Below are 13,832 nucleotides of genomic sequence, written 5' to 3'. Positions count from 1 at the left end.
GTTCCTGGACAAAGATGTGTCAGGCTGTCACAGTGGTGTAGCAGATACTGACCAGCTCAAACCTCTTCCCTCTAGAAGTTTCTGTTTCATTCCACAACTTTTACTACCTAAGAAATTGAATTCAGAGCATCTGAGTTTGTGCATCTTGTTTAGAAAAGAACAAAGAATCCCATGACGTGGTCTTTATATGACAGTGAAGGCAGCATACACTCAATGGACTGTCTCACAAGATGGAATAAAATGAGTGTTCATCCAGCATTTCAGTTATACATTATGGAAGCACAAAAGAAGGAGCAATTAGTGATAACTGAGAGAGGACCAGGAAAAGATTTGTTATGGAGGAGGTATTTGAGCTGGGCCTTAAAGAATTTGATACACTTAAAAAAGAAAAAAAACTTTCTGGCTGAGAACATAGAATTGCAGTCAGTGGTCAATGAGAAAGTACTTCAATATCATATGAAGGTCTAGTAAGAGTGGTTTCCAACTTTTGATCATTTGGCTTATGGCAAAAAAAAAAATTCTAGGTGAAGAGTATGATCATCTTAAAGGGTCTGTTTGCTTCTCTCTCCTTGGTCTTGGGTAGAATGGTATTGACTCTTATGCAGGGAGGGGTGAATAACAGAATTCTCACAAGGTGGCTCAAATGAATAATAACTAGGGACTTGGTTTTCTCTCATAAGAAGTAGTCTATTGATAGACACTTGCTGGTGGCTTAGTGGTGTCTGGGTCAATATATCTGAAATCCACCTGGCTTTTGTCTTATGGTTGGAAGATGGCTCTCACAGCTCCAGATTATACTGATAATCAGAAATAAGAGTGGTACCAGCCATATCTGTCCCTTCCTACTAGAACAGAAAAAGCTCACCCCATACTCATCCTCAGTAGGCTTCTACCTACACGGCATTAGACAAACCCATGTCATAATGGCCACCCCTAGCTTCAAGAGAGTCTGGGAAAGCAAGTATTTAGCTGCGTACTTTGCTTCCATGAATAATACCAATATTTTGTTGGCAAAGGAATGGATGTTGATAAGTGACATGCTGACCATACTAGGGATAAAGGTAAAAGAAATCTATACAGTGTGTAAGGTGAAAATCATACAGTCAAAATTACCTCTTTAAAAACTTTATTTCTAATGTTTATTTTTGAGAGAGGAAGAGGCAGAGTGTCAGCAGGGGAGAGGCAGAGAGGGAGACACAAAATCTGAAGCAGGCACCAGGCTCTGAGTTTTCATCACAGAGCCCGATGTGGGGCTCAAACCCACAAACCCTGAGATCATGACCTGAGCCAAAGTTGGACGCTTAACCGACTGAGCCAGCCAGGTGCCCCAAATCCAAATTATCTTCAAGTAACCTGTAAAGTATCCCCATTTTGAGGCTTACTTTCATATAAGATTGTATTCTGAAAGTAAAGCATTCAAGTGTTCTAAAGCTTTGAGACATTCAGGACTTTTATTAAGATTTCAGTTTGCTGGTCCTCACTTTTCAAGTCGTCATCTTGATCTCCTGTAAATGACTTTATAAGTCTCTCCAATTATTTTTTAGACAGTGTTTCTCCATGGTCCTCAATTAATGTTTCAATTTCCTTCTCTATAGGAAAGCATCACCCCCCAGCTGCTTGGCTACAGGCACACAGTGTTCCACTTCTTTTTCAATGACCAGGAAGCCCTTAAAATCATGTATGTGTTGTTTTCTTGGGTCTCACCAGCGTCCGAGCCTCAGAGTCTTGATTTGCTCTCACACTGTGAGACAGACACTTGGGAACTGAGTCTTGCCTAAGAAAGCCGTGTATTCGGGGCTTTCATTTTGCACTCACTCCCAAGAGGAAGGGCAGGCGGAACAAGTGCTGTCCTTAACTTGATCATGCAGTTCGTATCCATTCTCTCCCCCCATCTCCCTGCACTGTTGGCCTGATTCTGGCCTTCTGTCTCACAAAGACCTGGAGGGGAACATGGGTGGAGTGCCACATTCATGTCATTCATGAGACACACAGTGCATCATCTTTGAGAACACAGAACATGGGTCTCTCTCGTGCCCAGGTGTGCTGTCCTTGCCAAGCAGCCTTCTTGGCTTGTTGATGATGCTCCATTGTTCATATACCATCCTAACTTAGAGGCTGCCTTGTTCCAGCATTCCGTCTGTTACACAAATCCAGTGAGTTGAGGTTCTTTGTTTTATTGTGTAGTTTTATTTACTATCAAAAATAGTGCAGTCATAAGAAACTAAAATGAGGTTGCTTGCTGCTTGGATGGTTCCTTTTATATTTTCCAGTTTTGGCTTAATGATACACCGAGCATGAGTTCTGGTCTATTGGTTTCTAGAGTACAGTTTGTTTAATTAAACTACTTGTCTCTTCATATCTTGCCAGAATATTTTTATACGTGGATCTTTAAATTGCTCTGCAGTTTCACATTCTACAAAAGTATATAAAATGTGCACCTTGATGGTATGGCCAGTTCAGTTAAATTGTCTTATTTTATTTTTCTCCGTGGTTACCATTCAAATTATTTAATGATATTCTTCTGTATTACTGGTCTAATCTTCTATTATAATAAATAATGATATCTGTTGTTTGGTGACACTTTAGTGTTCAAGGACATGCAACCTTATATATATACTTTTATAATCCCCATTCCACGAAGCCGGAAACTGAGGCTTGAAAAAGCTAAATAATTTGCCCAGTATAATATTCCTCTTCACAGTCTTCCTGTACAACCCTGAACTTGTTACACTTTACCCAGTGTACATGTCTATTAAAGTCCCCCATCTACATGAACCTGAATATCCACATTATGCACACGGACATTCAAGTAGCTAAGCACATGTGCCTCTACCCAGCAGGTGCCATAGAGCAGACCGATGCCCCTATAAAAGTTTTGTTACCAACCAGAGCTGGAACTTTAAACTCTGATATCTAATACCAATATCCAATATTCAGCTATCTTACTATATTTCTCTTGTCAAAAAGTAGTAGCTCTTGCTTATAACAATTTCTTCCCTTCCCACTTACTCCTGCCCACAAGAATCTGCCTCCATTTCTTGATAGAATGACTCTGATTATATAAGTGATCTGCGTGTTGCTAAATGTCATGGGCATTCTTTTTTAAGTTTATGTGTTTATTTTGAGAGAGAAAGCAAACGCAAGGGAAGGGTTGGAGAGAGAGGGAGAGAATGAAAATCCCAAGCAGGATCTGCATTGTCAGCTCAGAGCCCGATACAGGGCTCAGTCTCACAAACTGTGAGATCATGACCTGAGCTGAAACCAAGAGTCAGACTGAGCCACCCAGGCACCCCTTCATGGGCATTTTAATTTCCCTTCTTACCTCTAAGTACCAATTAACATGGGTAACTCCTTCCACTTTTTAGAAGTACTTTTTTTCTCTTGACTTCCTATGTTACCCCATTCCTGGTCTTCTTCCAACCTCACAAGCCATTTCTTTTCAGTTTCCTTTGATAGTTCATGCTCCGATAGCAAAACTTGAAATGTTGGAATCCCTTAAAATTCTGACGCTGGCTATCTTTGTCCATCACTCTCACCATTTCTTGGATCAGACCACCCATCCCATTTTCTTAGTTTCCATAATTATCTGTATTCCAAAAATCTCTATGCCAGTGGTTTAGAACTCTGCCTTGAGTAATATACCTCTGTATCCAGCTGCCTACATAAACATCTGAATTTGGAAAACCCACAGATACCTTAAATTCATCATAGCCAAAACCAAAGTTTTGCTCTTCCCCCAAACCTGAACATTTCTTACCCCTTCACCCCTCATATCATACTACCAGGTTCTTTCAACTCTACCTCTTTGGTACCTGTCACGTTCACCTTTCCCGTTTTTTTCACTATGGATTACATAGTCTAGGCCTCCATCATTTCTTACCTGGCTACTAAAATAGCCATCTAACTGATCTGCATGCATTTGCTCTTGATCCCTTGTACTACATTTTATACAGTATAGTCAGATCCTGTAACTATTGGAATTCGATTTTGTTGGAAATAACAGACAGCCTAACCAGTAGTGGCTTAAACAAGTTGGGGATTTGTTATTATGCAATAATAATTCTGGATGTATGCTGTCCAAGGCTTATAGCAGAACAATGTTATAAAGGGACCAGATTCCTTCAACCTTCTTCCTTTCACACCTTTAGCAATATGGCTTTTACTCACATGGTCTCATAGGGCTACTGTGCCTCAAAGCATTGCTTCTCTGTTTCAGAAAGGGAAGAGTAAAGAACAAAAATCCTTCTTTGTTATGCTTTGGGTTTTTTTTGTTTGTTCGTTTTTGTTTTTTTTTTAATTTGGGAAGAAAATATCCCCCCAGACATGTGTTCCTACATCTCCCTGGCCAAGGCTGTATCACACAGCCACCTAACACTGCAAAGGGAGTCTGAGAAGTTGAGTAGTTTGGGTTTCCAGGCTGCATCATAGACAAATGCAAGAGGGGATGCGCTGTGCTTAAAATGTGACAAGCCGACAGTCCTTAATATCTGCCCCAGAGTATTTAAAAAAACATACCTGATCATCTCATTCTCCTCTCTATAGCCTTTCAATGGCTTCCTTTTCCTATTAGGATAAAATTCTCAAACACGCACATGGACCAAATGCTCCTATGTGACCTTGCCCCTGACTGCCTCAGAAATCTTATGGCGGTCTTGCTCTTTCCACTCCAGCTACAGTCCTCTCCTTACTCTTCCTTAAAAGCAGCAAGCCATTTTATGCATTGTGTATATATCTATGCGCAGAGAAAGATTTCTTGTGCCTTTAAGAACCAGTGTTTGGGGGCACCTGGGTGGCTCACTCAGTTAAGCATCTGACTCCTGTTTTCGGCTCGGGTCTTGATCTCATGGTTTGTGAGATAGAGCCCTAGATGGGCTCCAGCACAGAGCCTGCTTGGGATTTTCTGTTTCCCTCTCCCCCCTTTCTGTCCCCCACTTGCACATGTTCACTGTCTTTCTCTCTAAATAAATAAACTTAAACAAGAGAACCAGTGTTTGTACCCTTGGGGGCTACATTGACCCCACTGAGAATACATGATTTACAATAATTGTCACTATAAAAATCAGTATCTGTCTAGCCACCATAAAAGTTCATAAGGGCAGACGTTAGATCTTCATAGCCAGGATTGCCTTAATACAGTGCTGGCCACAGAGTAGGTAATTGTTAAATGTTGATAGACAATGAATATTACAACACTTAGGATGGCTAGAGATTTTATATATTTTTTGAAAATTGTATTTGTGATCTCATAAATAAGAAAAGCCTGAATCTGTTTTCCCCCCAAAACCATTTATGGAATAGGTCATCCATAAATATTTGTTGAATGAATTAATTATCTGTACATTTTGGTCAGGAGAATTGTCCCTAATTCCTGAAAAGAAAATATTTGGTATGTATCCTGGAAATGACTTGTAATGACTACAAATGTTTTGCATGAGCAGTTTATTAAATGCTACCAGAAGCCAGAGAAGCACAATGGGATTAAATTACTTCAAGTGACTTTATCCACTCAAAGTTTCTGTTTGTTGCTCATGTTGGGAAGGCTTTCAGAAGCCGACAGCCGCCTTCAAAGTGCTTAGCCCTGAAATTCATGGAAACTCTGCAATCTCACTGATTACTCAGTTCATTTTAAATCCCAGATTAGACATAACCCAACCCACTTCCTTAAAAAGAATTTTTCACTGCACATTACCATTAGGAGAAAGCCAAAATTCTTGTTATGAAATAAATAGAAAACTACTGTTTCTGAGGAATTTCCTGTGATCAGCACTCCCACGAAACACTTTTATGGATAACATGATATTGGGATTGCTATTCAGGAAAATAGGCCTCTAAGGAATATTTAAATATTAAAATGTAACTGTGTTCTCTAGCCTGGACTTAGAAGGCAAAAACCATTTCTCCTGTATCTAGAAAGCTTTTAGACAGTAGCAGATATGTGAAATGTGAAACGTGCTTAGCTACAATTTTGGAGTAACTAGAAAGTTATCTTGCAAGGAAGACAATGTTCATTATTCAAGAAATTACTATACTGTTCATAGTTTTTTTAAAAAATATTTCCTGTTTATAAATACTTTGGGAAACTAAGTTTCCTTGTCACATTGCCTACACCTTCATAAGAAAAATGTAGTCAGATTCAGAGCAGCTTCTTTTACTAAGTAAAGGCAATTTTAGTTGCAATTAAAATATCAAATGTGAAAAACTAGATTTCATTGGAGATGTAGAAGGTCGCCATGGGCACCACTGGCTTTGAGTATTAATCACCTGGTTTTGACCATCCATGTCAGCTCTTCCCCTGGGCCCTCTGATACCCATTGTTGTCTGTCTTGTCCAGTGCCTCACCAGATCCCATTGGCTTTCCACTTAAATATCTCCTAAACCCATCCACTTTTCTCCATCTGTGCTGCCAATTCTCTGGTTCAACCTCCCACCATCCCTCTCTCTGCCCCACTGCATCTATCCTTACCCTCCTCAAGTGTCTTTTCCATGATACAGTGTCTCAGTCAGCTGCTGGTGCTGCTGCTGTAACAGAGTACCATAGACTGGATGGCTTAATCAATAAGAATTTCTCACTGTTCTGGAGGCTGGGAGCCTGAGATCAGGGTGCCAGCATGGTGAGGTTCCAATAACGATTAGAGTTTCAATGTATGAGTTTTAGGAGGATACAAACATGCAGATGATAGCATGTTGGCTCAGTGATCTTGAAAAATGCCAGTTGGATCGAGCCAGATCCCTGCTTAAAACCTTCACCGTGACCTATACGGTTCTGAATTACCCAGATCAGCCCACCTTTCCAGTCTCATACCATGCTGCTGACCCTTGCAAAAAATAGTCTGGCCACACAGATCTTTATTAACTTCAACTTCCCAACCCTGATGTTTTTTCATTATCTTTTCAACTGCCACTTCCCCCTCTTAACTAGTTTGTTCCTAATCACTTCACAAATACCAACAGAATTTCACTTTCTCAGGGAAACTTACCTGCCAGACCAAGTTATGACCCCAAGTTGTATTTCAAAGACATTTTTTTTTATTTTCCTTTCAAGTCTTTATCACTATTTGTAACTATTAGATATTTTTATTTGAAAATAGCTTTCAGGGGTGCCTGGGCGGCTCAGTCGGTTAAGTATCCAACTCTAGATTTCAGCTCAGGTTGTGATCTCACAGATTGTGGGCATGAGCCCCGCATAGGGCTCCACACTACCAGTGTGGAGCCTGCTTGGGATTCTCTGTCTCTCTCCCTCTCTCTCTTCCCATCCCCAGTCCACATGATCACTCTCTCTCTCAAAGTAAATAAATAAACTTAAAAATAAATAAATAAACTAATAGCACACACTACTGGAATACACTGTGCTCTCCTATACTATGGACTCCATGTCTGTTTGGCTCATTTCTAGACCTTCCTGCTCAAAACATGTTGAATGTTGGGTTTTTCAAACCTACCAGCCTCCTTTTCTGGTCCCTTTCCTGGTCCGTTGGGTTTATCCAGCCAGGTTATCTGGAGGATTGTAAAACAGCAGAGCTGGAAACAACCTTATAGATCATCTAACCGCCACCCCCATTTTGTATAACAAATGGGGAAATAAGACTAGAAAACAAATTGCCAAAGGCCATATAATAAACTAACTCATAGAAGAGCAGCACTAAAAATCAGGTCTTTGGTTTGTCGGTTCTCTGATATTTCAGGAGATCAAATCATTCCTTCTCCCATTTTTCTTATCACCATTTTTTAGATTGAAATCTGTTGTCGATTTTATAACCTAATATTGGTATAAAAATATATCCTTTTCAAGTAAAATATGGTTCTTGTTTAGGGTTATCATTCAGGTTACATCTACCCAAGCAACACGGATTAGAACACTTAAAATGTTTTGACTTCAAACAATGGTGATTAGATATTTTAACTCGGCATTTTGACTATTTTGGCCCCATGATTCAAGCCCAAAGATGAGTTTTAGTCTATGTTCATTAATACAAAAGCGTTAATCATAATTGTGCCAATCTTAATGCATGCACATCAAGAAAGAATTACCAGAGCAAACTCCATTAAGCCAGCTTAACTCCTTAATCAATGTTCTAAACAGCACACTTAAACCATTTCTGACCTTTTTGAAAGTTTTCCTTGAAATTACTGTCTGAAAGATCAGTTCTTCGTGTACAACAAAAATTTGATTCATCATCCAATTTTTCTGGCTCCTATTACTATAACATCTAGTATAGTATTTCTTCCTTTGTGTCTAATGCTTCTCTCAAGTCCAATTTTCTTGTAGCGTGTTTTGCAGATGTGAATCTGCCTTTCAGGATTTGGTTCATGGCTTTATTTAACATATGCAGGTTTAGGCACTTTAGTGTTTTTTATTTTTTACAAAATTGAATTTTCCCCAATTTTTGGAGTTTAAAGACTTATGAACCAGGGTTTTGTTTTTGCAGTTAGCTTCCTCTATAATAAATTTTTCCATCTACTGTTTTATCTCTTATGAAATTTATTTTCTAGCAAGCAGTTCTGCCAGTTAAATGCAGTTTGAAATTGGACAAAAGTCTGTTTGCTATTATTTGATTCCTCCTTAAACACAGAAAAGTTTTAGCATTTTTTCTTTTGATATTTCAAGGTTTCTTTCTTTCTTTTTTTTTTTTTTTTTTTTTCCTGGTAGGGAATGGAGGTGGCCCAAGACAATCATCTGTTTAAATTGTTACCTGATGAAATATTTGATTTGAGGGGAAAACAATTTAGCTCTGACACTTCTTATCCCATCCCTTATTTTATAGCTGGGGAAATCAAGGGTCAGAGAGGTCTTCTGATTTGCATAGGATCACAGAGATAGGACTGGATTTCAGGTCTCTTGACATCTGGGACACTTTGAGGGGAAAGCCTCCGAAGTTGAGTATGCTTTCCCGAGAGGAGAAGCTGGCTTTTTGTTACTATGGCAATGGAGGGGATTTGAGATTTTTTTGACAAGTTTACCCCCTACCTGTACTGCAAGGAAAAAAGAACCACTGAGCTAATCTTTATGGTGATTCAAAACACTTTAGATAGATCCTGTCACATGCTTTATAAGTTCCTAATTGATTGTGTGGAATTAAGTTATTGGGCAGAGAACCATCTAATGGAAACACATTGATGAAATCATTTTTGAGGGACATTAATGGAACTTAAAATAAAACTGAAATGGCTTTATGGATTTTTCACTCAAACTGTTTATGAACATTTATTGCCAGTAAATTATATTGTGTCAGAAGAGGGAATCAGTAGGTATGGCTTTAATAGAAACCTTTTTGAAATAATAAAATCGAGAATAATTTATTATCTAAGAACAGATAGGGGATGGGAGAATTCATCCTGATGGATGTTTGTCCACTCTGCAGCTTCTAGAAGAGTGAAAAATGGTGTTAAAAGCAGAAGCCTGATAGGACTTGGAAATAAATGGTGTTTTTGCAAAGTATTAATATCTCATCTCATTGTGCATGTGGATTGTTTTCAGAAGAAAGGTGAGGGGAGATTTAGTAAGTGTTACTTGAGGGTATAAACATTGGGATTTGTTCATATCTCATAAAAAGCTGAACAAGTAGAGAATGATTTAATATAATGAAAGAGACAGTCTAGAATAGTAGTCACAGACATTGGTTCCAGGGCCAAAAGATGAGAATTCGGGTTCTGACACCTCCTTTTCACTGTGCAACCATAGGGAAAATATCCTGACTTCCCTGAGTGTCAGATTCCACATCCGTAGCGACAGACATGCATAGTCCCTACCTCATAATAATGATCAAATTAAAACAATTTCCATCATTTCTAGTTTCTAGTATGTGCTTTAAAAATGTCACTTTTAAGAGTCATAGAGGACCTGGATAAGGGGAGGAAAAAATAGGTTTCATAAATATTTTAGTACTATAAGCAGTATCTTATTGACTATCATCTGCTGATTTCTATGTGCCAAAGATCTCGTTCAATCTTCCAAGACCCCTAGGAGATAAAGTTACCATTAATATCCTTTCTTTTCAGAGAAGAAAACTGAGCATCATAGAGATTGGGTTTCATGCCCAAGGACACTCAGATAATGAGAAATTCTGGTACATTCCCCTGAGAAGTCATATCTGTGAGTCTGTTTTCCAGTATGGATGGCACGTATGGGCCCCTGTGGCAAAGTGCATCAAAAACAAAATCAGAGGGCATCTGGTTGGATGGTGGGAGCAAAAGGAGCCTTAGTGAGTGTCTTGCCCTTCACTTTGATCCCACATCCAGAGCCCGTCAACCACCCAGATCCTCTATGAGAGCCTAGACCCCTGGGTTTTGCTGTCTTGCCACCTTATGGGTGCCACATTCTCCTGGCATTCAGAAAACAAGACACTAGGGTATAGTGGCTAAAAGTAGGGCCTCGGTTCAGATGCCTGCATATGAATCTCAGCTCAGGCATTCACTAGCCATGTGACTGTGAGCCCCCTCTTTTTTAGCCCCACTTGTCTTGTAGGACAATTAGTTTTCTTGGTCTGGGGAAGAAACTACAGACCTTTGATCTCATTTTATTTTAAAGCAATATTTGTATTTAGCCCAAATAATATTCTCTTCTTAGCATGGCTCTTTTATTTTAAGAGGCACAATTAAAAGGAGTTGGATTTTGGACATTCATTAAAAATGCAATGTGATACATGAGGAGTTTTATGACAGTAAATTAGTACTGCCATAGAAGTATTAGTACCAATTGGAAATAAGTAGTACCAAATTGGACACCAATAAGGCGTCCGGTGGAAGCCTAGGGAACCTAAAATTGAATCTGTCTGTATTCTGTGTGTGACCTTCAGAGACCATGGTTGTTCCACAAGCATATGGTGAGCACCCATAATGTATTAGATGACTTCATATAACCTTTTTTATCCCCCTTGGAATTTCTTTAAAAGGGTGGCAGAGCGAGGGGCCACTGGCTGTGGTACAGCACTTCCTTCCTGAGCTTAGTACAGCCAGATGTTAAGAAGTGGCAAATGAGGTTTGGTCAGTGTATCTGACAAATGGAGAAACAGACGCAGCACAAAGCTTGAATAAAATAAAGAATATAGTGCATGCTTTTGAGGTTCATTTTAAGAAAATGGCATTCTTCATTTTTGGACAATTGAACTGAATAAATGTAGTATGTATCCTTATATATGTATATATTTTGCATAGTCCTAAGAAGTAGGTATTCTTGGGCTTCAAGGGGCCTTATAAAATGATAGGAGGATACAGGAGATATCAGTGAAACACAAAGCCTCACAGCATTTTAATACCAGTTCAAATAATGAAGGTTGTCTATGAGCAGTACTAATTGCTGTATCGGTAAGTCAGACAATTAGGGCTGATTTTAAGGGAGGTAATGCTCTTTCTCATGCAGTTTTCATAGTTTTCTTAGTAGAGGAAGGGGAGATATGAGCTGGTACTAAAGAGTCGACACAGTGTATGTAAACAGAAATAACTTTCCTAGTCTTAATCAGGTGTATAATTGTTCCTTTTAATCATTAAAAACAACAACAACAACAACAAAAATAGGTTCCAGTGGCTCAGAACTAAGCATCTCTAAGGAATAGAAAGGGAAGGGATTTCAAGGGAAGCCCCTGTTAATTGCAGTAGTGACAGATGGGAATTGCTCAATAACAGGTTTGAGATGGTACTGAGAGGTGACTAAGGCCATGCTCTTGGGTCAGACACTTTAGAGCCACGTCCCAATGTGTCACTCATTGTCCCGTGATTTCTCCTGGCCTATTTTACCTACTAGGCACCCTCTACAGTATCTTTCATCTAGGCGCTCTTCAAAGGATCACAAAAATCTTGGAGATGTGGATTGTATGCTCTGCAAAACAAAATTTAATACATGTGTAACAAAAGCCACATTATAGTCTATAATCCAACCCAATCTTATTCAGTTATTGTGTTAGTCAGGATTCTTCAGAGAAACAGAGCCAATATGGATCTACCTATGGGAAGAAAGTCATTATAAGAAACTGGCTCAAGTCATTATAGAAGCTAAGGAGTCCCACAATCTACTGTCTATAAGATGGAGACCCAAGAAAGTTCATGACATAATTCAGAATGAGTCCCAAGGCTCACTGAGAACCAGTGCAGTCAATGGTGTAGATTCCAGTCTGGGTATTAAGGCCTGAGAACAAGGAGCACTGATGGCAGGAAAAGATTGATATCCCAATTCAAGCAGTTAGACAGGAAGAACCTAATTCTTCCTTCCTCCGCCATTTTGTTCTAGTCGGGCCCTCAACAGGATTGGCTGATGCTCACCCACACTGGGGAGGCCACACTGCTCTGCTAAGTCCTTTGATTCTACTCTCATCTGGAAACACCCTCACACCCAGAGGTTGTGTTTAGCTCAGTATCTGATTACCTCATGATCCAAGTCAAGCTGACACATAAAATGAACCACCACATTTATAAAGAACATAATAAAGTTTAAATCACTAGGGCAAAATAGTGTATGCATAATAAAACAACATGCTTAGGAAATTTACATCAAAAAATGTTGTATATAATTGAGACTGTGGGTACATTTTGATATATTCGAAAGGTGGTGGGTTGGTGTCTTGAAAGGCAAAAGTGTCTATGGGCAGAAAAAGATCTTTAATGTCCCCACACTACACGTCTCTTTGCCTACTGCAACTGTTGGTAGGGTGGTTGCAGGCAATAAATGAGCTAGTACATATGATGTGTACATGATGGTATCTGGCTTGTAGTAGTCACTCAAAATGTTAGCTCAGATTAATAGTTATCATTTACCAGGATACTTTAGTGACCATCCATGATGTTAAAATTTGAGGCATTGTTTGCTGATTTTACTTGCAGTAGTCTTACTCGTATCAAAAAGATTAAATATCTTTACAGTTGCTACAAAAGTCAAGAAACCATTTCATTTTCCTAGACTTAGCTAAGATAAATCTGGATTTGTAATATCAGTGGTTAATGGAGGAATTCTAGACATCATAGCAATGCAAGAGGATTCTAGAAATTCACACATGCATACAAGGTATTATTCTGCCCCTTTTTGTGGCTTCAAAGAACTACACCAAAAAAATGTATAAAAATCAACCCCTTGACTTCAAAGTACAGGATACTGCCTAGCTAAGTTTAATTGAAAAACTAATATTCAGTGCAATTGTCTGTGATAAACTAAGGCGTAAATGAGTTGAAAAACACTTTGGGAGCAGACAAATCAGATAATCACCACCTCTATGGCTGGGAAGGTTCAGCTGGTGATAACAAGTTGTAAAGATAAAAGCTTGTAGCAAGGTCAAGAGCTAACTGTCTAGATTGGGTTGGGGATCAATGTTGAATAATACTCAAAGTGTGAAAGCACTGAACTTCAAATGATCTCTCACAGTGTTCTGTTTTGTTTAACTTTTCAAGATAATAGTGTAGAACTTTAGGGAAAAATGTTTTTGCTAGATTTTATTAGGTGAATAGTTAACAGTGTTATAGTGTTCTCCACCATCCACCCACTGCTGAGATGTTATATGTGTTCTATGATTTGTGCCCCACACTGAAATAAGAGGGCTTCAGCTGCTGTTTTTCAAAACATTTCCAGTTGGGTAACTATTAATAGTTGATGAGAGACAAGAGCTAGACTGTGCCATTTCTAGGCTTTTTTTTTTTTTTTTTTTTTTTTAATGTTAACATTGTATTTGCCTCATGGCCTCACTCTGATCTCAGCAAGAACACTTTCAAAAGAAGCTCCTTGTTTTTTCACAGGCTGTTTGCATGATTTGATTCAGTGCCCCCCCCCCCCCCCCCCACTAAAGGTAGGAAGCTAAAGCCAATAGCAAAATGTGTGCTTTGGGTTGTGTGAAGGATTCACTACATTTAGCTCC

General features: G+C 39.1%; 1 protein-coding gene across 4 annotated transcripts in view; it reads left to right on the top strand.

Moving 5' to 3' along the window:
- Positions 1-13,832, top strand: part of SGCD (sarcoglycan delta) — a 947,672-nt gene that overhangs the window by 827,113 nt on the left and 106,727 nt on the right. The window lies entirely within an intron of this gene.

This window comes from Leopardus geoffroyi, chromosome A1 (genome assembly GCF_018350155.1).
Source record: "Leopardus geoffroyi isolate Oge1 chromosome A1, O.geoffroyi_Oge1_pat1.0, whole genome shotgun sequence".
Lineage (NCBI taxonomy): Eukaryota > Metazoa > Chordata > Mammalia > Carnivora > Felidae > Leopardus > Leopardus geoffroyi.
The sequence above is the reverse complement of the archived record's forward strand: the minus strand, read 5'-3'. Positions and strand labels throughout refer to the sequence as shown.